General features: G+C 37.4%; 1 protein-coding gene and 1 pseudogene across 18 annotated transcripts in view; one reads left to right on the top strand and one right to left on the bottom strand.

Moving 5' to 3' along the window:
• COL25A1 (collagen type XXV alpha 1 chain) overlaps positions 1 to 25816 on the bottom strand; it is a 470156-nt gene that overhangs the window by 439527 nt on the left and 4813 nt on the right. The window lies entirely within an intron of this gene.
• LOC121031379 (40S ribosomal protein S3a-like) lies at positions 6339 to 7770 on the top strand (annotated as a pseudogene).

The following is a 25816-nucleotide window of genomic DNA, read 5'->3' as shown; positions in this document are numbered from 1 at the left end:
TAAAGCAATTTAAAAGCCATATAAGGTCAAATTTGGCCATGTAAGGCCATTTACTTTGGAAATCATTTAATCCAACTCCATTAAAGGATATAGAAGGAGGCAAACCATAAGAGACTCTTAAATACTGAGAACAAACTGAGGGTTGATGGGGAGTGCGAGAGAGGGAAAGTGGTTGATGGACATTGAGGAGGGCCCCTGTTGGGATGAGCACTGGGTGTTGTAAGGAAACCAATTTGACAATAAATTATATATATATACACACACACACACACACACACACACATATAGGATATAGAAACAGAGGTAATTAAGAGAGTATTATCTAGGATTAATCAAATAATCACCTCTATAATATGAGTTCATTGATATTTGTATTTACTTTCCAACTCTTCATTAAGTTCTTTGAAAACAGAGTTTTTCTATCAAATGCATACTGAGTATGAACTGTGAGGGAGCCACTGGGTAGACTAGATAGGCCCAGAAATAAATAACTGAGATTTGAAGAGGTTATTACTATGAGAATGATCTATCAAGCCCTCATGGAGCTTCTAACTGGGCCTAGAGCCTTATCATCTGGACTGATACTTGAGTGGTTCTCGAAGGAAGGGTGGGCACTTGCCAGGCAGAGAACAAGAGTAGAGAACATTCCAGGCAAGGACACAAAGTAGAAACCCAGCTAAGAGCCACACAGAGCATTATACGGTCCTGTGGAAGGATCCAATCAGCAGTGAACTACATCAGTAAATTAGGCTGTTAAATAATCATTAATATATAGAAAATTAATGCTACCTTTGTATTTCTTTCTTGCTAGAAGATAATAAATGCCAAGTTGTCAAAACAATGTTTTTATATAACTATTACTTCTTAATAGATATAATTAGTTGGTCACAAGCAATTATGTCTGCCCAAGAATTTCCAATATTATTTCAAGTACTACAGACAATCTTTCTCATGTATCAACAATCCTATTTTAAGGAAATCGTCACTCTGTATATCAGAAGACCTATACTAAGAATCAGAAAAAAGAAAAGGCTGACACCTCTTTCTTAGGCAAGTGGCATTACCACTGGGCCTCAGTTTTCTTATATGAAAATAATGATAGTCACTGTTGTATCTGCTGTCTAGGTTGCTATAGAGATCATATAGTTAATGATATAGTTAATGTGAGATCAATTATAAACCTAAAAATTCTAATTTTAGTTATACACACATACATATAAATAAATAAACTAAAGAATTTTCAAAGAGCATTTCTTCAATACATAGGAAAAAGCAGCATTACCCATGCTGATTCAAAGGGGCACATGCATCCTCAATGTTTATAGCAGTATTACCAACAAGAGCTAAATTATGGAAAGAGCCAAATGTCCATCAACTGATGAATGGATAAAGAAGATGTGGTTTATATATACAATGGAATACTACTCGGCAATTAAAAAGAATGAAATCTTGCCATTTGCAACTACTTGAATGGAACTAGAGGGTATTATGCTAAGTGAAATAAGTCAGTCAGAGAAAGACAAATATCACATGATTTCACTCATATGTGGAATTTAAAAAACACAACAGAGGAACACAGGGGAAGGGAAGGAAAAATAAGATAAAAACAGAGAGGGAGGCAAATCATAAGACACTGTTAAGTACAGAGAAGAAACTGAAGGTTGCTATATGGGAGATGGGTGAGGGGATGGGTTAAATGCATGATGGGCATTAATTAAGGAGGGCATTAAGGATGAGCACTGGGTGTCATATGTAAGCGATGAATCACTGAGTTCTACTCCTGAAGCCAAGACTACACTGTGTGTTAACTAACTTGAATTTAAATAAATAAATAAATAAATAAATAAATAGCAGCATTACCTGACACACAGATCTGAATCCTCTCTCCTCTGAATTCATAGTACCTACAATCAGTACCACTCACTTTAAAAATCAATCATCATGTATATGTTAACTAACTTGGATGTAAAGTAAAACATTAATTAATTAATTTTAAAAGACCAATCATTGTGTATTATGTTTCATTATATATACACGGCATGATCCCAAATTTTTCAAGGCATCTTTTATTTTCCTATCAGTTGTTTTATTTTTTTATTTTAAAAATTCTTAATAATCAAAATTCAATTCAAAATCTACTTCTATGATTTTCTAATTAAGAAATCCTAATTTTCTATGTACAGATTACTTTCATCTCAAATTTCCAATTTTGGATATAACAAAAAGAAATTAAAAGAAAAATAGATAATTTAATAAGATTCTAATAAATTAACAGCTACTTTCTTTAGCTTTAGTCTGGTTTACAAAGGAAGAAATCATTTCTACAGATTAGTTGACAACTATGGAAAACAGATAATTATCTTCCATACAACAAACACATATAAAGATTCTTTCAGCAAATATTTTATATTAATATTATTAAATACATAGAAAATATGCCAAAATGACCTAGGGGAATGAGGCAATCTCTTAAAAATGCTACAAATTATCTTACCAGTTAATTTTTGCTAAAATATTCAGAGAAATATATAAAACCATCTCTTCCTTGTTAGAATTAAATTAAGTACTTAAGGTTCTTGAAACTATTAATGGGAAAATCATATTCTATATATAACCAGAAAATAATTACTAAATTCAGCAAGTAAAACTGGTATAATGACTATTTAAGTAGGTTAGTGCAGAACACATGGCTATAATACGAATTGTCTAGGAACACTAAATTGTATATCTTTTTATATAACACAGAGATAATTAACTTTCTCTATGAAAAATTTCAGTATGTGTTAGCACAGTAAAAACCATTGATATCTCGTACCACAAATAATTGAGACCCAGAGTTATTGGTTGTTGAACTTTCCTTTGATTGTGTTTAACATAGAAAATTAGTTTTTACACAGAAGGTACATGTATATACAATGACCCTTTTTATGGAGCCAATGTTTTACTAAGTCCCCTTTTTGTCATTCTACAAAAGGACAGTCTTAGCCTACCAACAAAACAGCTGAAAAGAACAGTAACAATGAGTAAATTTCCTCCCACTGGGTCTATAAAAAGTGTACATTCCCATCATGAAGAAAGCGTGCATGCAGCATGGTTGAGAAGCAAGTACTGGAACTATTGTGTATTGTGTATATCTCAAGTAGAGAAAAACATCTGTCCTTTTGCCCTGAAAAGGGACCCCCTGTGAGCCTCTTCTCATGGACCATTATAGTTTCCTTCAACCCTGACACTGCACAGGCTTTGAACTGATGGCTGTCTGTCACAAAAAGTTCATCTCAAGCCACTTTTCCTGAGAGGTTTCATAGGGTTTAGACTGAGGTGACCAACCATGGCTTAACAAAAAGATTAGTGTGTCTGGGCACAAAGCAAGACACAGAGATATGAGTGACCCTCTTTGTAACATCTTGCCACACAGAATAAAGAACAGTGAATGTAGTCAACTATAGAATATGCAGAGATGCCCGAGGGAGAAGAAAAGAGGACTGGAGAGGGAATCTGTCTTCACTTGGAACAAGCGCTCTTTAATGCCAACAGGCATTTCCCAAAGAGTTTTAATGATTCTGTCTCTCTCACCCTTTATACAAGAAATATTAATAGAAATGACAATTTCTATTCAACCCAAGGCAAAAGTAAGAATAGAATGCAATGTTAGGTTTCTCTCTTTGTAAAGTTTTTTAAGAAGGCAATCACTTGGTAGAGTTATAGAACTATAACGGGCCATAAGGGTTATCTACGTAGCACACTGATGCCAAAGGTAAAAGCCTTCCTACAAAGTCTTTGACAGGACATTATGTGAACATTTTCCTTCCTTTCAAACTCCCTCCACCAGCAAACACCTATGCATTGTTAAACTCAAAGTTAATTCCTCCCATAAAGTCTCCCCTAGATGACTCTTCTCCACATAGACTGCTCTCAGAGAACTGATAACATTTAATTATGCTTATTACATGTGTGTTTCCTCTTACTAGATGATAAGCTCTCAAGGATAAAGATTACATCATATTATTTCGTTCACCTAACAAAGTTTGACACAGAATAGGCATTTCATAATTACTCATACTGTAATTCTTGAACTCTCCCAATGATGAGAAGCCCATCACATCAAAATGAAGCCATTTTTAAACAATCTTGCTGTTGAGCAGGATGAAGGGCAGGGGTCAGTGAAATGCAAAGGTTTGTTCCCTGTTAATTTTTCCCTCCCGGATCCAAGTTATACCCTGCAGTTTTAAGTATAAATGGTCCACTACACATTTGAAGACTACCACCTTGCTTTCCTTAACGTCACTACCACCATCTCTAGCTCTTGCCTTTTCAAGCTAAATGCTCCCATTTTCTTCTGCTACTATTCCTACAAGACAAATGTCAGATGCTTTTCATCCTCATCGCAATCCTCTAGAAGTGCTCTAGTTTGTCAATATTTCCTTTAAAGCTCAATAAAATACTGCATGCATGTGTTCACACTGTGCATCACATATTAGAACTAATACCTACTTTTTTCCAGACACAGTACTGTTCTACAGTAGATGGCCCCCTTAGCCGCCTGGAGCCTGCTTCGGATTCTGTGTCTCCCCCTTCTCTCTGCCTCTTCTCTGCTTGTGCTCTCTCTCTCTCTCTCTCTCTCTCTCTCTCTCTCTCAAAAATAAATAAGCATTGAAAAAATTAAAAAAGAATTTTTTAAAATGTCTCCTCAAATTATCTAGCAATCTATTTGGACTTCTGCATGTAAATATAACAAAAAAATGTCCCAAGAAAATCTGTTTTTTTATATACTTCAAACAACAAATAAGAGTCTTGGTTGAAATATTAGTGCGTAGATCACAGAGAAATTTTATCCAATACAAATATGTGGGAATCTTTCAGAGAACTTAGATTATACAGCATTTCCACCTATGTGATTCTGCTTCTACGGTCCAATATCTGAGTTTTCTGGCACAATTAATACATTTTATTACTACTATGTTACACCATGACCTGCATGTGAATATTCTTTCTCATTTCTAGAACTGGAATATATTCTATCATGTTGATGAACTTGAATTGAATCAGCACATCAGTTCAAACCCAGCAGTATAATTTACTTCCCAGTCAGCATGCAAATAGGTTTATATGCTCTATAAGTGTTCAATGATTATATCCTTTATCTAGCATTCATTACTTCTTATATGTTGAAATAGTATATGAAAATAAATATTTGGCAGTTTATCAAGTGAAAACACTGAATGCCTTTAGCTACTAATTTTTATTGAATTTAGTCCTATAATTCCTTGGGGAATATTTTCTATGTTTTTGCTACAAAATTATATTTTAGAGCTGGATGGTCATTTACCAGCTCCTATAGTATTCTGAAGAACTAAATATACTTACTACCAAATATATGAGAAACATATTTTTTGAAAATTTACAATATGCCACACTAAGTACTTAGGTCTGGCTGAATTATGAGAATTGCCTTCTGTAATTATGTAGTTAAATAAGAATATTGTTCCCATGGAACATTTTTCAGTTTCAATTCTTCTCATAAAGAGTTTGGTGACTTGGATATGATGATCACTTCCCTTGAAGAACTCTCTCAACAAATGATTTTCTTAAGAAAGTAAACTAATCCTTCAATTTGCTACAACTTGTTTAATATTCAATTTCAAATTCTGCCTTAATTATAGCAATAAGATTTTCATAGTCAAGGCTCAAGGAATGCAACAGCCATTAAGAAAGTAATTTTATGATTATTTTTAAATGTACCTCTCTCATAATTAGAAGCCAACTATGAGTTCTTGAAAAGTATGAAGTGTATAAAAGCAAATAATCATATAAAAGGTATTCTATAATACATGTTTTCTTCAGTCCAGACCAGTTCTTAAAATCCTGCAAATAAGAATACAAACATGAATAGTCTACTCTAATAAATCCTAATCTAATGATCCTAAAGGTACCGAAAGATGGGGCAGGCTCCAGGAGCTAATAAAGGTTTTCCACTATCTCATGAGGAAGCTAGAGCTCCTAGAGTTCTTCCACCAGCTGATCTGCAATCCCCAGTTTCAGAGAAGTCTTCAGACTGGAGTAGTGCAAAAACACTCCAGCATTTGATGATGACACTTTTAATGGCTTTAATAGTAATCACACTGAGATTCAAGTATTTGCCTTGGTCTTAAACTGGTGTCTTTCACACAAATGAATGCTAACCGTCTGGGTTTGCTATAGGATGAAAGAAAACATAAAAAGTATTCAGCACTTCAACAGAACTGATCAAGGAAGATGAAAAACATAAGCAAATTTTGAATATTCCCTTTTCTTCACCAAAGTATATTCCCATATGTTTAAAAGAGGTTTTAAGATGAGAAAGAACCCAGTGTCCATCCACTGAGAGTATTTTTTTAATTACACATCCATTTAATGAAATTCTATTCAGCTGCTAAAGTAACAAAAAATGAGACAGTATCATCTTGCCAAAATTTTTAAACTGAATTTACAAGAAACACACCCTGTTGGTTCTCTGAGCAACACCATGGTGGTTAGCAAGAACAAGTGCTTTACAAAAGGCAGCAAAGGGAGCCAAGAAGAAAGTGGTTGATACATTTTCTAAGAAAGATTGGTATTATGGGAAAGCAATAGCTATGTTCAATATAAGAAATATTGGAAAAATACTAGTCACAGTAACTCAAGGAACCCTAAATATATCTGGTGTCCTCAAGGATTGATTATTAAGCATGCAACCAAGCAACTACAGAGTATGAATTGACTTTGTCATGCTCTGAAAATTGCTATCTTGAACAAATTCCTGACATTAGCTTATTATATTTTTTAAATTTCTCTCTTTTCCAAAAATGATAAAGAAAACCTAGATTCCAAATAAATAAGGTACTTTAAGAAGTGGGAAGGATGGGAAGACCATCTTCAAAGTTGGCCCCAAAGTAAGGTCCCAAAGTAAGAAACTCTAATTTTGCAAGGAATGACTAGCACTCCACCTCTCAAGCTGCTTTTACAATGTGTAGGTGGCCAGATGGTCCATTCTAGAAAGCATGTGATTATGAGCTGGTTGTGACCTAAAGGGACAACTTAAAGGTGGGTTTACTACCAATAATCTGTTCAAAATCATATTTTACAAGCAGGAAGTTCAACAGCATTCAAGAATAGAAAAAGCCACTTCTAAGTTCTTAAATGGTTATATAATGGTTATTAATCCAGTTATTACCCCCCAAAAAGAAACTGGTTTAAAAGACTATATCCAGCTAATTAATAAGGAGTACCACTAATGTAAAGAGAACTCCACAGGGTGTTTTTTTTTTTAAGACTATAGCTTTATTTTACAGCAATAAAAGCAGTTTGCTAAATCACACTACTAAACTTTCTTCCTTGGAAACACCTCACTTCTTTGAAAACCCTTAAAACAGGGATTGTTCTTTCTAAGTTACAGTCAAATCCACTGTCATTAATATTATCATAAATTCTCCCAGCTGAGCTTATGGGTTATGTCAATATGCCATCTTGCAGGCAGCAGAAAACCAACCAAATGGGGAAATTGACAAATCACACACACACAGTTAAATCATATTTTGCTTCATGTTTTTAAAACTAGTTCATCTCTCAGTGAAATCGTGTTTTTATGTGAACACTAAAGTTCAAACTAAGCAATTCTTCAGCTACTCCAAAAAATACAGTAGAATGTTGATGGATTTCTGGCTAGGTTTTAAATCCAGCTCCCCAAAGAATAAGGGCAACAGAAACCAAAGTTTCTGAGAAGCCTTCAGGACAAAGCTTCAATAATACAATAAGTGTTTTAAGAATGGTTATTATAATTATAATACTCTTTTGTACTTAGGAGACTACCATAGTTTTTCCCTCTATAGCACAAAAACTGAACCAGGAGCCAGAAGTGGGAAAAAAAAATTAAAGTTCATTCATTAAATGAAAGGGAAAAAAAAAAGATTGTGAAAACATGGTCCACCAAAACATTACTGATTTGAGCTAAAGAGTGAAAAAATTAACAGACTTTGAAGGAATTCTGAAAAGAGTTCACTTAAGTATTTATTAGAATCAAGAAAAGTTTACGGGGCACCTGGGTAGCTCAGTCGGTTAAGCATCCGACTTCGGCTCAGGTCATGATCTCGTGGTCCGTGAGTTCGAGCCCCGCGTCAGGCTCTGTGCTGACCACTCAGAGCCTGGAGCCTGTTTCGGATTCTGTGTCTCCCTCTCTCTCTGACCCTCCCCCATTCATGCTCTGTCTCTCCCTGTCTCAAAAATAAATAAATATTTTTTAAAAAAAAATTTTTTTTAAATAAAAAAAAAGAATCAAGAAAAGTTTACAATATTCTTAAACATCATTTGCTAATTCCTTATCCTACCCTTTTTTTATTTAAATGTTTATTTGTTTATTTTGTGAGAGAGAAAGGGGGGCAAAGAGAGAGGGAGAGAGAGAATCCTAAGCAGGCTCCATGCTGTCAGCACACAGCCCAAAGCAGGGCTTGAAATCACAAACTGTGAGATCATGACCTGAGCAGAAATCAAGAGTTAGATTCTTAACTGACTGAGCCACCCAGGATACTTATCTTATACTATCTTTCTATTGCATCCCATCAAGAGCTCCCTACAAGGTCAGTGAGAGTGCTAACAGATCAGCACTTTGATTCACTCTCTAATGTGCAATTTGACTATAAGCATTATGGGTGTACAAATGTTTATACAACATTTGAATCACCAATTCCACCTATAAGTAACTATCAGCAGCACACACAAAGACTTATATATTAGAGTATTCACTGCAAAGTTATTTATTAAGGCACTGAAAATAATCTTGAGGTATAAAAAGAGAAATTATTAAATTATAAGAAATCCATATGAATATCATACAGATAACATGACTCACAATGAATGTATACTAACTTTATCAGAAATTATTTTTTCTACTTTCATAAGAAAAAATTTTCTAAGCTTCCTGTATTCCAGATTTACCTTTGAAGTCTTGAGGATATTCATTTTACCTATATATTATTAGGTCACTTGATGCAGACTTTACATAAAAGGCTTTGAGGGGCGCCTGGGTGGCGCAGTCGGTTAAGCGTCCGACTTCAACCAGGTCACGATCTCACGGTCTGTGAGTTCGAGCCCCGCGTCGGTCTCTGGGCTGATGGCTCAGAGCCTGGAGCCTGTTTCTGATTCTGTGTCTCCCTCTCTCTCTGCCCCTCGCCCGTTCATGCTCTGTCTCTCTCTGTCCCAAAAATAAATAAACGTTGAAAAAAAAAATTTTTTTTTAAAGGCTTTGATGTAGACCATAGGAGCACCGAGGTAGTTCAGTCAGTTAAGCATCTAACTTCAACTCAGTCATGATCTCGTGGTCCATGACTTTGGGCCCCACTTTGGGCTCTGTGATGACAGCTCAGAGCCTGGAGTCTACTTCAAATGCTGTGTCTCCCTCTCTCTCTGCCCCTCTCCCACTCACGCTCTGTCTGTCTCTCTCTCTCTTTCTATCAAAAATAAAGAAACATTGGAGCCTGCTTTGGATTCTGTGTCTCCCTCTTTCTCTGCCCCTCCCCTACTCACTTTGTCTCTCTCTCTCTCTCTCTCTCTCAGAAATAAACATTTTTTAGAAAAAGGATTTGATATACCTTAAATATTTATTGTAACTAATTACGTCTAGTTACTATTTAAGTTCTATTATGATTGCTCTATCCATGGTAGATCATCAAAGAAACAAAGAGTAAAGATCATATTTTTAAGGAAATAAAAATATAATATTGTTAATCAACATAATGATAGTCTGCAAACCTTGAAATGTGTCAGAAAGAAAACTAAACAGCATTAATGAGGCAGAATAATTGTATTGAAAAGGAAAACATTTATATAAAATATAAGTACTTCAATTTTTCTCCAAAAATGAGAAGAGGAAATTTGTGTGTGACTGAACTAGGTAGCTGCTATCATAAAGTCTGGCCCATAGACCAGACTAAATAACACACAAAGATTTGCTTTGTTTGGCAAAGTGCTTTTAAAAAATACATTTAGGGGCGCCTGGGTGGCGCAGTCGGTTAAGCGTCCGACTTCAGCCAGGTCACGATCTCGCGGTCCGTGAGTTCGAGCCCCGCGTCAGGCTCTGGGCTGATGGCTCAGAGCCTGGAGCCTGTTTCCGATGCTGTGTCTCCCTCTCTCTCTGCCCCTCCCCCGTTCATGCTCTGTCTCTCTCTGTCTCAAAAATAAATAAAACGTTAAAAAAAATTATAAAAAAAAATACATTTAAATGCTTTATCTGGCTCTTAACACTCCAATCTGATGATAGAATATTCTAGTCTAACAAACTTCACACAATTGTATTACTTGCCTGGCATTCTAATTTGCCTTCCAGTTTAAAGTCCTACCTGGAGTAACCCCAATTACACGATGTTTTGTTCTCCTTCTTTTCCTCCACCTCCTTTCTATACATCCCTCAAACCCTACTCCCGCAACTTGGAAACCACTTTCCTAATTAACGTTGGCCGATCTCAGCTAAAGTTCTGAAAACTTCCAAGCAGTTCCTCCGTATTTCACCCTTGTACCTCAACCCACATAGAACAATTTACTTTTAGCCATACTATTTTATCTAAAAGAAATAAAGTGTTCCATGACCAAACAAGTTTATAAAACATGATACATTATAGTCCCCATTTTAGAGATTCACAATATACAAATTCTACAGTGAATAAATCTTTTATTTGTTTAGCCCAGTGTGTATCTGATTTGTCTTGAAAATGTTCTTCCTCAGGAAATTTGTTAACGTGAAAAAGAAATGGTGTTTCAGGAATACAGTTGGACAAACTCAATACAACGAAGGCCGCGAGTGGATGGATCACTGGTAGAAACACTTGAAAGGTGTTCAGAAATAGACTGATGGCAACTAAAGTGAAAGGCACTGGGCTCTGAATGCACTTTGTCATGCTCAGACATTTCAGTTCAGAATCAAGGAAAAACACTGTTGGTCAGTTTATCAAGTTTCTAAATCATATTAAGCCAAGAGGAGTTGGAAATTTATTTTAAAAAATCATTAGCCTAACAAATCCTGCTAAGGTGGGAGCTGGGTTTTGTGAAAATAAACATACAGTCTTGATTTGCTTCCCTCTTCCAAAAAAAAAGTACCATAAAAGGGAGAAAGGACTTAACAGCAGCGTACATAAAAAATAAAGTTTTTATCAATGTTAAATGCAGTATTGGTAAATTCAATTATGGGACCAGCAAGAAAATTATTATAATTTTAGGCTGTATTAGTTGGCAGGATAGTATCTAGAACAAGGGAAGTTTTCCTCTCTTCCCCTCTTGTATTTGCCAGTCAGGACCTATCAGAGTTTCATTCAAATCCGTTTTCAACACTTTAAGAATGAAGTAGACGAACTGGAATACCTGAATGAGCTAAGGGCATTTATTCCAAAAAATGAAAATATTAATGGGAAATACAGTAAATGATTTCAAATATTGGAAAAGTTGTCATAGTACAGAGGTATTCAATATATTTTTTATGATGGAGAGTGAGGATGGTATACAAAATAAAATGGTGGATGCTCATAAAGAGATAAATTTCAACATGAGCTTTTTAACCAGCCAGTCTGAAGACTGAATGGTCTATTCAAGAGGTAATCCTAAATTGAATAAACATTTAGCCAAGAACACACTAAGGGAATTCAAGCACCTGAGGCAATGTAAGTCTAGCTAACCTTTAAAGGCCCTCCCAACACTGAATACAATCAGAGGCAGCATTACCACTTGGAGAGAACATTACCCCAAACAATGCAATATACTCTGTATGGAAACAAGACTATCAAAACCAGTGGGTGCTAGAAGCGGAGTTAGGAGAGCTAATTGTTCCATTTTTAGGATTCTGCAAGCCCATTGTTAAACACAGTTGTTAAAATTTTAATTATATACACTTACAATAAAATAAACTGTATTAAAGCAAAGTTAATAAACACTCAAACTTATCACTTCCTAATGTCACTTTGTTAACTTGAAATCAACCTTGGTAGGACACTTACACCCCCAAAATCTGCAATTGCCACAAATCAGGACTTTTTTTGAGAGTAGTTGTTAAAGATTTGTCATCAGCACACCACATCAGTAACATATGTAGTCAACAAGTATTTATTACACTCCCTCAAATACAGCTTGAGGTTGTGTGGACTAGAAGTAGAAATCAAAGGAATCTTCCTCAGGAAACAGGAGAACAAGAAATAAGAAGGTACATCTAAACCTTCAAAATTGATTTGCTTTCTCAATGAATAGAATGTGTTACATTTGTACAACAGAGTTACTCTACAGCCTTCAAAAACAATGATGTGAATCAATCTGTGTAGGAAAGGCAAGCAACCAGTAACACTGGATTCCTGCAGAGAGAGGGGATGCTGTGCACCATTTTTAATTTAAATGCTTGCATTTCTTGCCCTGGGTATTATTTTAAGAATAGTAACAACAATGGTGAAATCAAACACAAAGAAAGGGGTTGACCTTGGGCAATAACTGGACCAGAAGGCAACAAACAAGCAGCAGCAGAAAGACAGCAGAGGAATGCAGCCTTGACAAAGGCAGCAGAAGCAGAGATAAAATTCTTAAGCCCAGAGAGCACTGCCCTGGATGCCTTCTGCTGAGGGGAAAAGAACTATCCTTAAAGTTCTGATCACCCTCCTTCCCTGTTCTTGCAGGGGAGCCTGCAGAGCTCTTGCTAGTCCTGCCTTCCTTATTCACTGGGCATCTTTTAAAAGAAAGGTACTCAAGTAGGGGTGATTTTGACACCTAAGGGACATTTGCTAATGTTGGACACATTTCTGGGTGTAGAATAAAAGGGGTGCAACTGGCATCTAATGTGTAAAAGCCAAGCAAGGATGCTGCTAAACATCCTACAATGCACAGAACAGCCTCCCACAATAAAGAATTACCCAGTCCAAGGGTGCCTCAGTGGCTCAGCCGGTTGGGCATCCAACTTCGGCTCAGGTCATGATCTCATGGTTTGTGGGTTCGAGCCCTGTGTTGGGCTCTGTGCTGACAGCTCGGGGTCTGGAGCCTGCTTCAGATTCTGTCTCCTTCTCTCTCTCTCTCTCTCTCTCTCTCTCTCTCTCTCTGCCCCTCCCCTGCTTGCACTCTGTCTCTCAAAAATAAAAAAAATTTTTAAAAATGTTAACAAATTTAAAGAAGTATCCAGTCCAGAATGTCAATAGTGACAAAGTTGAGAATCCCTGTACCACTATTGCTTAAGGCCACCTGAGTGGATCTCTATTCTTTATAACCCAAGGGAGTCAGGTCAAGACCCAGAGATTCTGTCTTCACTAGGAAATAGGACCATAGAATCTGAACTGACGTTCAAGGGAGTCTGCAAGACTTCTTAAAAGTAACTGCCATGAAAGGTAGCCCGGGAACGGGTTAAAACTGTTGCATTTGACCTAACAACTGACAGAGATCTTTTTTTTCTTTTTTTTTTTTTTTTCAGAAAAACTATCTAATTGAAGTGCCATTAACATTTCTGCAAAGTATCGTTATATACATTAGAGAACTAGTCAATATTCTTAGAAGAGAGTAAAATAAATTCAAATACCATCTTCTTTAATAACATGTTGCTATTTTTGAAATTGTGAAAGTAAATGAACTGGAATTATGAGTTCAAATAACAATTATCATTGTAGTCTCAAATCCATTAAAATTAGACACAGTTGGCTACAGGCTATATTTTTGTAGCTTTTCCTTCTCTTGCAGTCTTCAGTCTGCATATCTGACACCCTTATTCCTCCACCAGAGCTTTGCAGCCTACTTATTTCTTTCAATAGTAACATACATGGCACAGAGTGTCACCCACAGTAAATCACAATAAATACTTTATCATTTAGGTGAACAAAAAGATTCTCAAAAGACTACTATATACATGATCCTTTCACCTCTGCCATAGTTGACTGGAATTAGGTAATACCAGAGATCAGTTACCACCCACAATATATAATTTTTAGATACTAATATCTAAAATATTTAACATTTATGGGATGCTTGGGGAGCTCAGTCGGTTGAGTGACTAACTCTTGATTTTGGCTCAGGTCATGATCTCATGGGTCCTGGGATTAAGCCCCGTGTCAGGCTCTGTACTGACAGTGCAGAGCCTGCTTGGGATTCTCTCTCTCCCACTCTCTCTCTCTGCCCCTCCCCTGCACATGCACTCTCTCTCTCTAAATAAATAAACACTAAAAAATAAATAAATAAAAATATTTAACATTTATAATTAACTCTCTCCCCTACCTAGGAGTATGAGACCAAACTGCTTCTCAACGAAGCACCAAAAACCATGTAGTTTCCATGTATCCCCACCCATCCCTGGCTGCCATTCTAATGGCACTAATATACTGTCTAATATACTGTCTTCCTAGAATGTATAGGAAGGGCCATTATCTAGCTTCAGCTATTCTGACAAAATCCCAGTGGGCTCAGCCAAAAGGTTTTAGCAACTGAAACAAGTGGGAGCAGGGTCACCTGGATGGCTCAGTCAGTTAAGCATCCGACTTCAGCTCAGATCATGATCTTGCCGCTTGTGAGTTCAAGCCCAGTGTGGGCTCTGTGCTGACAGCTCAGAGCCTGGAACCTGCTTCAGATTCTGTATCTCCCTCTCTCTCTCTGCCCCTCCCCTGCTCATGCTCTGTCTCTCTCTGTCTCAAAAGTAAATTAAAAAACATTTAAAAAATGTGAAAGAAAGAAAGAAAGAAAGAAAGAAAGAAAGAAAGAAAGAAAAGCAGGTGGGAGCAGAGTAAAGTATCCATATACCTGGGCAGCTGAGGCTGAGTTGTCTGGGCTACTAGTAAGTGAAGTAAATATGAGTTGGTAGCAGTAGAAGTAGTAGGAGATCAAACAAGACAGAGTCCAACAGGAGAGGCAACTGGCCAAGAATAAGCAAATAAAGCTTAGAGTATGGACTAAAGACAAGTTGTCTGAAGCAGCAACACATGAATATGATGAGAGTGCCCAAGGAAAAGCCAAACTAGAACAAACTTGAAGTCAAGGCCAAAATGGCCAAAATAGCACAAAATCCCCAGGCAACCACATACTCACAGAGGATAAGCGTAGCCTATGTAAATAATATAATTGCCTGGATATAATATTCCCAAACACAAAAGTTAGGTCAGCAACTCCCTCTTGAACATCAGTGAAAGCTACTCACTGATACTGAAACACAGGAAGCTGAGTCTTCCAAAGTGGTCTATTACCTTAAACAACTCTTCAGTGTTATGAATTTAAAGGCCACTTCTGCAACTCATGCCAGTTGTATAGACCTACCAATCAGAACAACCCTCAGGGGTCTAGTATATAAAGTATACAAAGCTACGGGGTGCCTGGGTGGCTCAGTCGGTTAGGCGTCCAACTTTGGCTCGGGTCATGATCTCACGGTTCATGCGTTCAAGCCCCATGTCAGGCTCTGTGCTGACAGCTCAGCACAGTGAAAAACTATGCACTGTCTAGAGCATATCCTTCCCACTTACCTAATTCTGATTCTTTCAGGGCTATTTAAAACTGTAAGTTGTAGATAACTAATAGTAAAGCAAAATAAATCTTACCACAGACATGCAAATTCTTTCTGACTGAGTGCAATTGACTTCCCTCCCCCACTGTGGAAAAAGTCCAGTTTTGCCTCCATCTACACAAGTTTGATATTCTAGACTATAAATGTATTTGTTTTTAAATTCTCCTTTGAACTAGTTAAAACACCTTATCAGTTCCTTCTTTCATGATTTAAGCAAAATCTTTAACACATGTTCGCTTTTTATCCGTATGAAAGTCACAATTTTACCTTTTTTGAAAATTACCTTTAACAGTAATTTTTGAGAAAACAATTAGTTATTGAAATCTGGGAGAAGTATTGACAGTTCCCATTCACAATTCCTCAGTTACACTGCTGGATTTAATCATAACTACAGCTGGGGCGCCTGGGTGGCTCAATGGGCTGAGCGTCCGACTTCCACTCAGGTCATGATCTCACGGTTTGTGAGTCGGAGCCCCGTGTCAGGCTCTGTGCTGACAGCTCGGAGCCTGGAGCCTGCTTCGGATTCTGTGTCTCCTTCTCTCTCTGCCCCTCCCCAACTTGTGCTCTGTCTCTCTATGTCTCTCAAAAAATAAATAAATATAATCATAACTACAGCTATTGCCCAGGAAAGGCATAGAGGTGTTGAGACTGAAAGGTGATTAAGTCCCTGACTGATCAAATTAGAAGTGGACAGTAAGCTAAGTAGAGTGTCACCAATAGAATGGAGGCAAAATATGGGGCATCTGGGTGGCTCAGTTGATTAAGCGTCCGACTTCACCTCAGGTTATGATCTCGCAGTCTGTGAGTTTGAGCCCCAAGTCAGGCTCTGTGCTGATAGCTCAGAACCTGGAGCCTGCTCCGGATTCTGTGTCTCCCTGTCTCTCTGTCCCTCCCCTGTTCGTGCTCTGTCTCTTTTTCTCTCTCGAAAATAAACCAACATTAGAATGCAAGAAAAATAGAATCTATATTCATTCTAGAGAAGGCAAGGGAGGGAGGATGGAAAGGAGAGTGGCCTGACTCTTATTTGGGAACATAGAAGATCCTCTATTTCTGTAGTTTCATAGATACATAGCTACATCCCAAAGACAATCCTTGTCTAGTCTGTTTGCCAACAACAGAGCACATCAGGGCAAATGCTTATTCATTGAAAGCCTGACAGGGCATCATTTCTCTATGGGTGTTTTGCTATGTTCACTATTGGTTTTCAGGAGTTCAATGAACATTATTTAAAAATGCCCAGCACTATTAAAAGTGGAGACTTGTAAAAAAAACAAAAAACAAAAACTGAAAATGATGAGAAAAATGATGGGTGATGCTCAAATATAGATGACAAACGTGACTGATTAGAAAATCCCTCTATCTGGGATTCCTTCTTGAGGATTGATACTGGAGGCAAAAGTTTTCTGTTCAAATAGATGAAAGGCTTAAAAGAATAAAACACATCCTGAGTCTAATGTGTTATGGGTTCACACATAGAAAACAGAAAGAATACCTCAGACCTCTCAATTCAAGGACAGTTTTGACATCAAAATAATTTAACTTCTTTTTTAATGTTGTAAAAATGGTGACATATATTTTACCACCAACACATAGCATTCCTCATATAGAACTTGATCACAGAACCAAGCCAACATTCAGGGAAGTATCCTCAGAAGAAGCTGAAATTCAGAGCATTAAATAACTGCACAGAAGGAAACTATATACAAGAACATAAAAGCCCTGTTTTCTTTATGGATGTACTTTCTCAATGCTAGAGTTTTTCTTTTATTAAACACTTCCAGATGCATAACATGTAGAGTAGTACTAAGCCACCACTGTCAGTCTTGCTTCTTAAACTCCTAGGAAGTTGTCAGCGTATCTGTAGGGTTTGGGAAGTAAATGTAGAGCATACAATTTGTTCAGTTAAACCTCTTTTTACCAGCTTACAATAGCTTTGGTTAGTATATATGATCTCTCCAGCCTTTAGTACCTGGTCAACCTCCCTATCTTTGCTGCTTTCCTGATAATTGTTCTCTCTTAGAAAGCAAGGTAACTAAAGCTGGGTTTTTTTTCTTAAATTTTTTAATTTTTTTTTTTTTTTTGAGAGAGAGAGACAGAGCATGAGTGGGAGGAGAGACAGTGAGAGAGGGAGATACAAAATCCAAAGCAGGCTCCAATGTCTGAGCTGTCAGCACAGAGCCCAACACGGGGCTCGAAGTCACACACCATGAGATCATGACCTGAGCTGAAGTCGGACACTTAACCGATTGAGCCACCCAGGTGCCCCTAAAGCAGTTTAAAAAAGAAAAGTCATTTTTCTCTTCCAAGACTTCCCAAAAGTCTATAGGTTGAGACTGTGTATTGAAGAGAAAATAAATTGCTCACCAAAGCTCAATAACTTGTGTAGTTGCTGTGCCTTTCTATTATCTGTCCAATAAGACAATTGAGTAAGGTGTTGTACTTGGCCAAACTACCATCCATGAGTCACTACTCAAAACGGTCAACAGCATTGCTGATGACAGTGGACATGCATTTCCACCGGAGGTAGAGTATCGTCTGTCAAACTGCAGTACCTGTTACACTATGATTGCAGCCGGATTTACACTTCCTCTGTAAAATGCACTGTACATATCATTCACTATTGGCTAAAACATTGTTAATTCCTAACGTTTTCCCTTTTAGCATTTAAACATTAATGCCCAATTCATATATTCTCATTGTACTGTAAGTTTAAATTTAATACATAAACATCATCAGCTTAACACACAAAAATCAAGTTAAAAAGTCTCAAAGATCCCAGAGACATCTTTAATAACAACTCTCTCACAATATAGTACTTGAGGGATACTTATTTTTCATATACTACTTACACTAAGTGTTAACCATTAGTTTAAAAACTACTGCATTAGGGACACCTGGGGGCTCAATCTGTTGAGCGTCTGTCGTCAGCTTCAGATCTCATGGCTTGTGAGGTAGAGCCCTGCATCAGGCTCTCTGCTGTCAGCACGAAGCCCACTTCAGATCCTCTATCCCCCTCTCTCTGCCCTCCCCTGATCACTCTCTTTCTCTCAAAAATAAAAAATAAACTTTTTAAAAAATCAACTGCTTTACATATATATATATATTTTAAAAGGCAATGGACTGTTGTAACTTTGTGATAAGGCCCAATATAATACCTAGAATTAAAGAATAAGTAAAAATACAAGGAAAGAAATTTGAAAAACACAGAAAACTTATGAATAAACAAGAATAATACGCTTACGTGAAGGCTTAAAATATGACTAACTTTAAGAAAAAGCATGAGGTGGGATATTGATTTTCTGATAAACAGGATCATACTCAGTTACACAGTGCATCTTCCCAGCTTTCCTGTGCTACCACCATTATTATACCTTCTTTGCTGGGCCAGTACAACCCAGTAAAGAGACAATATGACATTAATAGTTGTTTCTGGATTCTATTCATTTCTTAATAAATAATTTTGCCTCTATCATTCTTAGTAATATTTCTAAGTACAGAATTTTGGAGGCAGTTTCTGTGTTAACAAGTATATAGTATCGCTAGACGTGGGATATGATATCACCCTGGGGATTGGACTTCCAGTGATCTTCTAATAGGTCCTCTAATAGATCCTCTATGGAGTCCTAAGGTCCTATGGAGATACCTCAGGGGCCAGCATGGGGGAGGTGTAGCTAACATTACATCCAATTTCATTTACTACGTTTCTTCATAAGATGGAAAAGTTCAGGGGCACCTGGGTGGCACAGTCGGTTAAGCATCCAACTTCAGCTCAGGTCATGATCTCACGGGTTGTGAGTTCGAGCCCCACGTTGGGCTCTGTGCTGATAGCTCAGAGCCTGGAGCCTGCTTCCAGTTCTGTGTCTCCCTTTTTCTGTGCCCTTCCCCTGCTCGCACTCTGTCTCTGTCTCTCAAAAATAATAAATAAATAAATAAATAAATAAATAAATAAATAAATAAGATTGAACAGTTCAGCTTCTTTAAGAAATATCGGAAAGCCCCTGAACTACTTGATCTCCAAGATTTGTATTAGCTTTAATATATTATGGCCCACAAAGTCCTCAGGGAAAATGTTAAAAAGTCCTGGGGATAAGAATATTAGTGTATGTAAAGAGATAAACCTCAATAAAAGTCCTCAACCAGGTCAAGTTGACAGATATCCATTATAATAATTATGAACATTTATAAAGAATCTTCTGTAGAGAATTCTACAATAAGCCCTAGAGATACACAGATACAAACCAGAACCCCAACCATGAAGCTCATAAATGACATTGGTAGAAGTGCACTCCCAACACACTCCCTCAGGAAGTAGGATACAATTATACCATGAGACCACTTAGCAGTTAGGGTCAGGATTTGCCCACAAGAGTCAGCTGATCCTTAACCCACTGCACTCATATGACCGCCCCCAATCAAATTGGTATCCATCCTCAGAAAGGCAGTTATTTAAGAAGCTTATTTCCTTTCTAACTTTATCTTCTCGGACCTTGAGCCTTAATAATTTCAGTAAAAAAAAAAAAATGACTTTTAGTATTCCAAAGTTCACTTACCCCTAGATTTTGCCAGTATTTCTAGCACGACTTTAAAGTCAAACAGTTGGTGCTTTGTGGATGTTTTACCTTATGGTCATATCATGTACATCTAAAAAATACCAGCTGGATTCTAGAGCCCCTGAGACACAAATTGGAGTTTCATAATTCCTATAAGGGTTACACAAACAACTTACCTTTGATAGCTGCCGGAACTGACCTAAGATCCTGGAATGCTGGGAAAGAACTGTATCAATTTTCCAGGCATATTTAATTCTAGCATCTTAAGGATCAAAAATAAGAACACAACTCTGGTCCTGTAACAGACTTGAAGGAGGGATTCCTAAGAGATTTTGTTCTCCCATTCACTGCTACAAGGGCCAAAGAGGATGCTGGAGATAGAGCTATAATGGAGAATTCCTCTGACTCTCTCTACCTTGTAAGAACTCTAAAACACTAGACTTACTCAAAATGAAGGCAAAGCGGTATGATTCCAAGAGATTATGGGATGTGGGTGGCTTTTCCCTCCTCCCCTTTTACTCCTCTTACATGTGACCTCTTTGATAAAGAAAGAAAAAATAGACTCTACCCCTGCCACTACTTCCAGTTAGATATATTCTGACTCTCAAATGTACCATAATGTGCAAACTAGAGCTGGCTACAATTCATCCCATTTACTCAGCCACTTAGCCTAAATGTGAAAATTGTACTTAAATATGTGCTGACCACATTTCAAATAGAAGAATAAAAACTTTGTGTACATAACCCAGAAGCCTAGAATTTCTAAAATCTAAATTTTTTTTATCCAAAGGAACAGACACAGTTTGGGGCATTCCTGGAAATCAGACTAAGCAATCAGGCTAAAGAACACAATAAAGAACCCATTTCAACTATCATGTGGTAACTGAAGTTAAAACGGACACGACAGATGAAATGATGTCAAAATTGTGATCGTGATTTCAAACAATTCTTGATTCTGAGAAATTACAAAGGATGAGCACAAAATCCCCAGTTGATAAATTCAATTATATTTAGTTCATGTATTCTAGCTATTAGAATACTGGCTTCAAGCTCCTAACTGTGAATTGATCTACTAAATAACTAATAATGACTAATACAAATGTTAAATTTATTAAATTGCTTTAAATAATTGTTTTAAATTAAATTGTTTTAAAAGCTCATACGACATTCTAGTCTTCAAATATAGGTGGAAGAAATTACTTGCTTCCCCCCATTAATCTCTTCCATTGCGAACAGAAGTCAAGAAATCAGCTAGGAACTGAACTGGGAAGAGGCTGACCGAAGTCCCACTATTCAGCTCAGTTCCTCCTCCTTGTGGTCACAGAGGGAAGGTGTCTGCCATCTGGTGGCATTTCTTTAAGGAATCCTATACCTAAGAGACTCACAGAGTAGTCATTTGAAAGAATATATGATACCGGTGAAAAGTGGTCGATTTTAATTTGTGAGTAATTCCATATCCTTCTGCTTCCCACTCTTCTGCATCCCTCCTTTTTAAAGGTCAGTTTTAAAATATTTTTTAACTGCAAGAGTGCTGAACACATCCCAAATGAAACAGTAACTATACATAGCTAAGCATTCAATATGCAGGTATACCATAGTCATTGTTAACACACATTGGGAAAAAAAGTATTCAATATCATGAGTGGATATTCACGGCATGGATCTTCACCCATACTGGCAAGCCACGGAGGGTGGGGATGCTTCTGTGTTGAGCAGTCACATATTGGCTACAGCCTGTAGCCCAGACTAACCCATGCATTGTTTTCACATTCTCAGCTTCCATCAAATCACTAAGTAATGTTTATAAAGTGGTAGGATGGAATAAAAACACTTTTTCATAATAGGTTTTGGATGGTTTCCACCGAAGATAACAAAGATTGATGTCATTTTGATGAGTGTCTAGTGTGGTTCCCCTTGAAGCAGGAAATGGCCCCCCTGGACTGTAAAACAGTCCTCATTCTGGCATGTTTCCCCACCACCAGCTCTCCATTTACCTAATTTCATCTAGAGAGGATGCCTTCCTTCTCCATTCCCAGAGCTAATTTTGACATTCAAATAGTGGTTTTGTAAACGTCATGTAGTTGATTTTGCACAGTTAGAAACCAATCATAAGCGCAATAGGTTATTATGGCCCTGCAAGGCTACTTGTATCTGTACGTTTATCAAGTGAGCCAGAAAGAATTAACCCCTATGCAGAACGGATACCCTTTTCTTAAATAATTCCCAGTTCATAGAAAAACAGAATTACCCAGGTAAGAAAGAGAAAAGAAGACTTGAAGAAATAACTTCTTAATAATTTTTAGACAAGAAACACAGAAGAGAAGCTAAGAAACAAGAACACTGCTTCAAGAGGCAATTTGTCCCTGGTCCTTTGGGTGACAGGGCATTTTGCCAGCTGTCATTACTGGACCAACTAAGTGTTACACCCAAACTGCTGTGCTCATTAGGACTGAAACCATGTAACACGAATGCTTTGAGGTGCTTGGATGTCACGTTGTATTGTCTGGCCTTAGGAAAGGAGAGGAAAGCCTGCTATTCTCATTTAAATAGCATTTATAGCATTTTAATTTGCTTTCTTTCTGCAAACCATTTCTGACTGTTCTTTACCTTACATAATTGAAAATCTACACATATTATGTCCTTACTCAATGCAGTCCATCCATTCATTGTGCAGCGGGTTAGGAAAAACGTACAGCATAAGTGAAAAACCATGTTAGTAGGAAATACACAGCTTATATGATAAAGTAAATTTATGTTAGCAAGGTAATAATAAAGGTCTTCCCACATGATGGAAAAGGGTGCACAACCTTAAAGCTACAGTAACATGTATTTCTACCAAAAATTGAGAAGATATCACAAAACCTATCACCAGAGGCTGTATTACTCACATACATGAATCAGAGGTACTTTTATTTGCCTACATTTATTCTTTTTTTTTTGTATACAGTAATTTTCATAGACTTGCAAGGTGTATAGGAACATTGAAAGTTATATAGTATATCTTTATTATCTCCAGCTAAACTCTCCAAGCTGATGAGTAGCTGTGCTCCATTTCATCATTATCAATGAATGTAGAGGAGTCAAGTGCAAGGACACTGTTTAGTACCACCAGACAGGAAGTTTGGACTCTTATCCAGCCCAAATCTCCCTGTGTTCAGAAGAAATGTAGAAGAATAAATCACCATCCGATTTATCACAAACCTTATATATTAAAGCCGCTTTTTTGTTTCAGTTGGGTATCAGTATAGGTAAATCAGGTATCAATATGCATTTATCTGACCATAAATTCTTGGAATGCCAAAGCCAGGTGAGGTTATGCAAAGCAGCTTTTTATACATTGCTAGCACTTTTATTTGTAATCAAAACACAGATTTTCTTATATTATGATTTCTCCTACTGTGAATTTCTCTACCCTCCACCCCCAGAGAAAAGAACAATAAAGTCCTACTATTTACAATATGAAAGAAATTGTGGTGATGTGCTCCAAAGCACACAGTTCTTTTTCGAGGTCACACTTGTCATGACTAAATTTATGCGATTTTTACATTTTATTTATTTTTGAGAGACAGAGAGAGACAGAGCACAAGCAGGGGACGGGCAGAGAAAGAGGGAGATACAGAATCTGAAGCAGACTCCAGGCTCCGAGCCATCAGCACAGAGCCCGATGCGGGGCTGGAACCCACGAACAGTGAGATCATGACCCAAGCCAAAGTCAGTTGCTTAACCGACTGAGTCACCCAGGTGCCCCAAATTAATGCTATTTTTAAATAAATGTCTGTCATTCTCATTGAAATGTAAGCTCCATGAGGGCAGATACCAAGTTTGCCTTGTTCATCAGCATATTCCCAGTAGCTAGCATGATCTTTGGCACACAGCAGGCTCTTTAAACCTGGAGAAGCAACAAATGCCCTTCAAAATCATTCTAGTCCAATACTCCTTATTTTAAGGATATGAAAATAGAGCCTATAAAAGTCATTCTTTTGGGAAGTGACTTGTCCAAGATTGTACAACATGTTAATAACAAAGCCAGGATTATAACTCTGGATTCTTTATTGCCCATTCACATTCTCTATCCATTACAGCTTAGAGGTTCTTATAACTAATATCCTGGGAAAACAACACTACTGATGAGTAGGGTACAGAAACATTTCTGATCTAAATATCTTTTGGTTGGTTGCCTGGCTCCCAGTGTTCTTTACCAGTTAGAACACAGAAACCCTCCTATAAATATGCCTGGTTTATACACACTTGATGCAGGGCTCCAAGAACAAAACCCAAAACAAGATTCTACAGCCACAGCAAACAGCCAATTTATTCACTCCTGTGAGGGTCAAGTTTTACCGAGGCCAAGCCACGGGATGTCAGCTGAATGTCTATGGTTCAGCTACTACTAAAGCAAATATTGTGCTAAGCAGAGCTTCAATTTGTATGGCTTTTTCATTTTATTATGGGGTTTCTTTAAAGCAAATATTCAAGGGGCGCCTGGGTGGCGCAGTCGGTTAAGCGTCCGACTTCAGCCAGGTCACGATCTCACGGTCCATGAGTTCGAGCCCCGCGTTGGGCTCTGGGCTGATGGCTCAGAGCCTGGAGCCTGTTTCCGATTCTGTGTCTCCCTCTGTCTCTGTCCCTCCCCCGTTCATGCTCTGTCTCTCTCTGTCCCAAAAATAAATAAACGTTGAAAGAAAAAATTTTTTTAAAAATAAATAAATAAAGCAAATATTCAAAAACTAGAATTTCTCCAAGCACATGAAAAAAGTAAATGTGAATTTTCGGGAAGCAACAAAGGTGACTTAAAATTAGATTATGGTGATGGTTGCCCAACTCTATAAATTTATTTAATTTTTTTAATTCATACACTTAAAATGGGTAAGTATTATAAATTATGCTTCAATAAAACTGTTAAAAAATAAGTGTAAAAATGAGGGGCGCCTGGGTGGCTCAGTCGGTTACGTGTCTGACTTCAGCTCAGGTCACGATCTCACAATTCCTGAGTTTGAGCCCCGAGTCAGGATCTGTGCTGACAGTGTGGAGCCTGGAGCCCTCTTTGAGTTCTGTCTCTCCCTTCTCTGCCCCTCCTCTAGCCCTGCTCACACACTCCCACCCTCCCTCTCTCTCTCTCTCTGTCTCAAAAATAAATAAACATTTAAAAAAAATAAGTGTGAAAATGAGTCAGACAGTTAAAGCACTTCTTTTAGAAAACATGTGTTATCAAAACTGTAAAGACATATCCTCATACTCTTTTAATCCCAAATTCTAACCACTTCAATCATGGTTTACCTACAAGGTCAAAAGTTTTTCCTTCAAATTTGGTAAAAACAATTTATTAGACTAATATAAATATCTATAAAGAACCAATTTCCATTGATATAGCACTAAGAGATACTGACTCATTTTGATTATCTGCATGAATGATCTGCAGATATATTTGCTTAACTAACTATAGTATTCTAATCCAAAACCTGCCTTTAACTAGCCTTTGGGTTTTGAACAAGTTATATACATCTCCAGGGCTAAGTTTTCCCACCCACATCATGCGTCCCCATGGACCAGGTTAGAGTTAAGTAGTGCATAATATATTAAAAAGAATAATAACTATTATCTAATGAATAACCACTAAAATGTCACACTTTATGCAAATTATCAACTTCTGAGGAAGGTAGTATATGACACTTTTTTGTGGATGAGGAACCTGGAATATAGAGAAGGTCCCACAGTTACTTAGTAGTAGACCCAAGATTCCAGTCCTGTCCAGCCCAAAACCTAT

The sequence above is a fragment of the Herpailurus yagouaroundi genome, unplaced genomic scaffold (assembly GCF_014898765.1).
Source record: "Herpailurus yagouaroundi ecotype Mexico unplaced genomic scaffold, PumYag 28, whole genome shotgun sequence".
Taxonomy (NCBI): domain Eukaryota; kingdom Metazoa; phylum Chordata; class Mammalia; order Carnivora; family Felidae; genus Herpailurus; species Herpailurus yagouaroundi.
The sequence above is the reverse complement of the archived record's forward strand: the minus strand, read 5'-3'. Positions and strand labels throughout refer to the sequence as shown.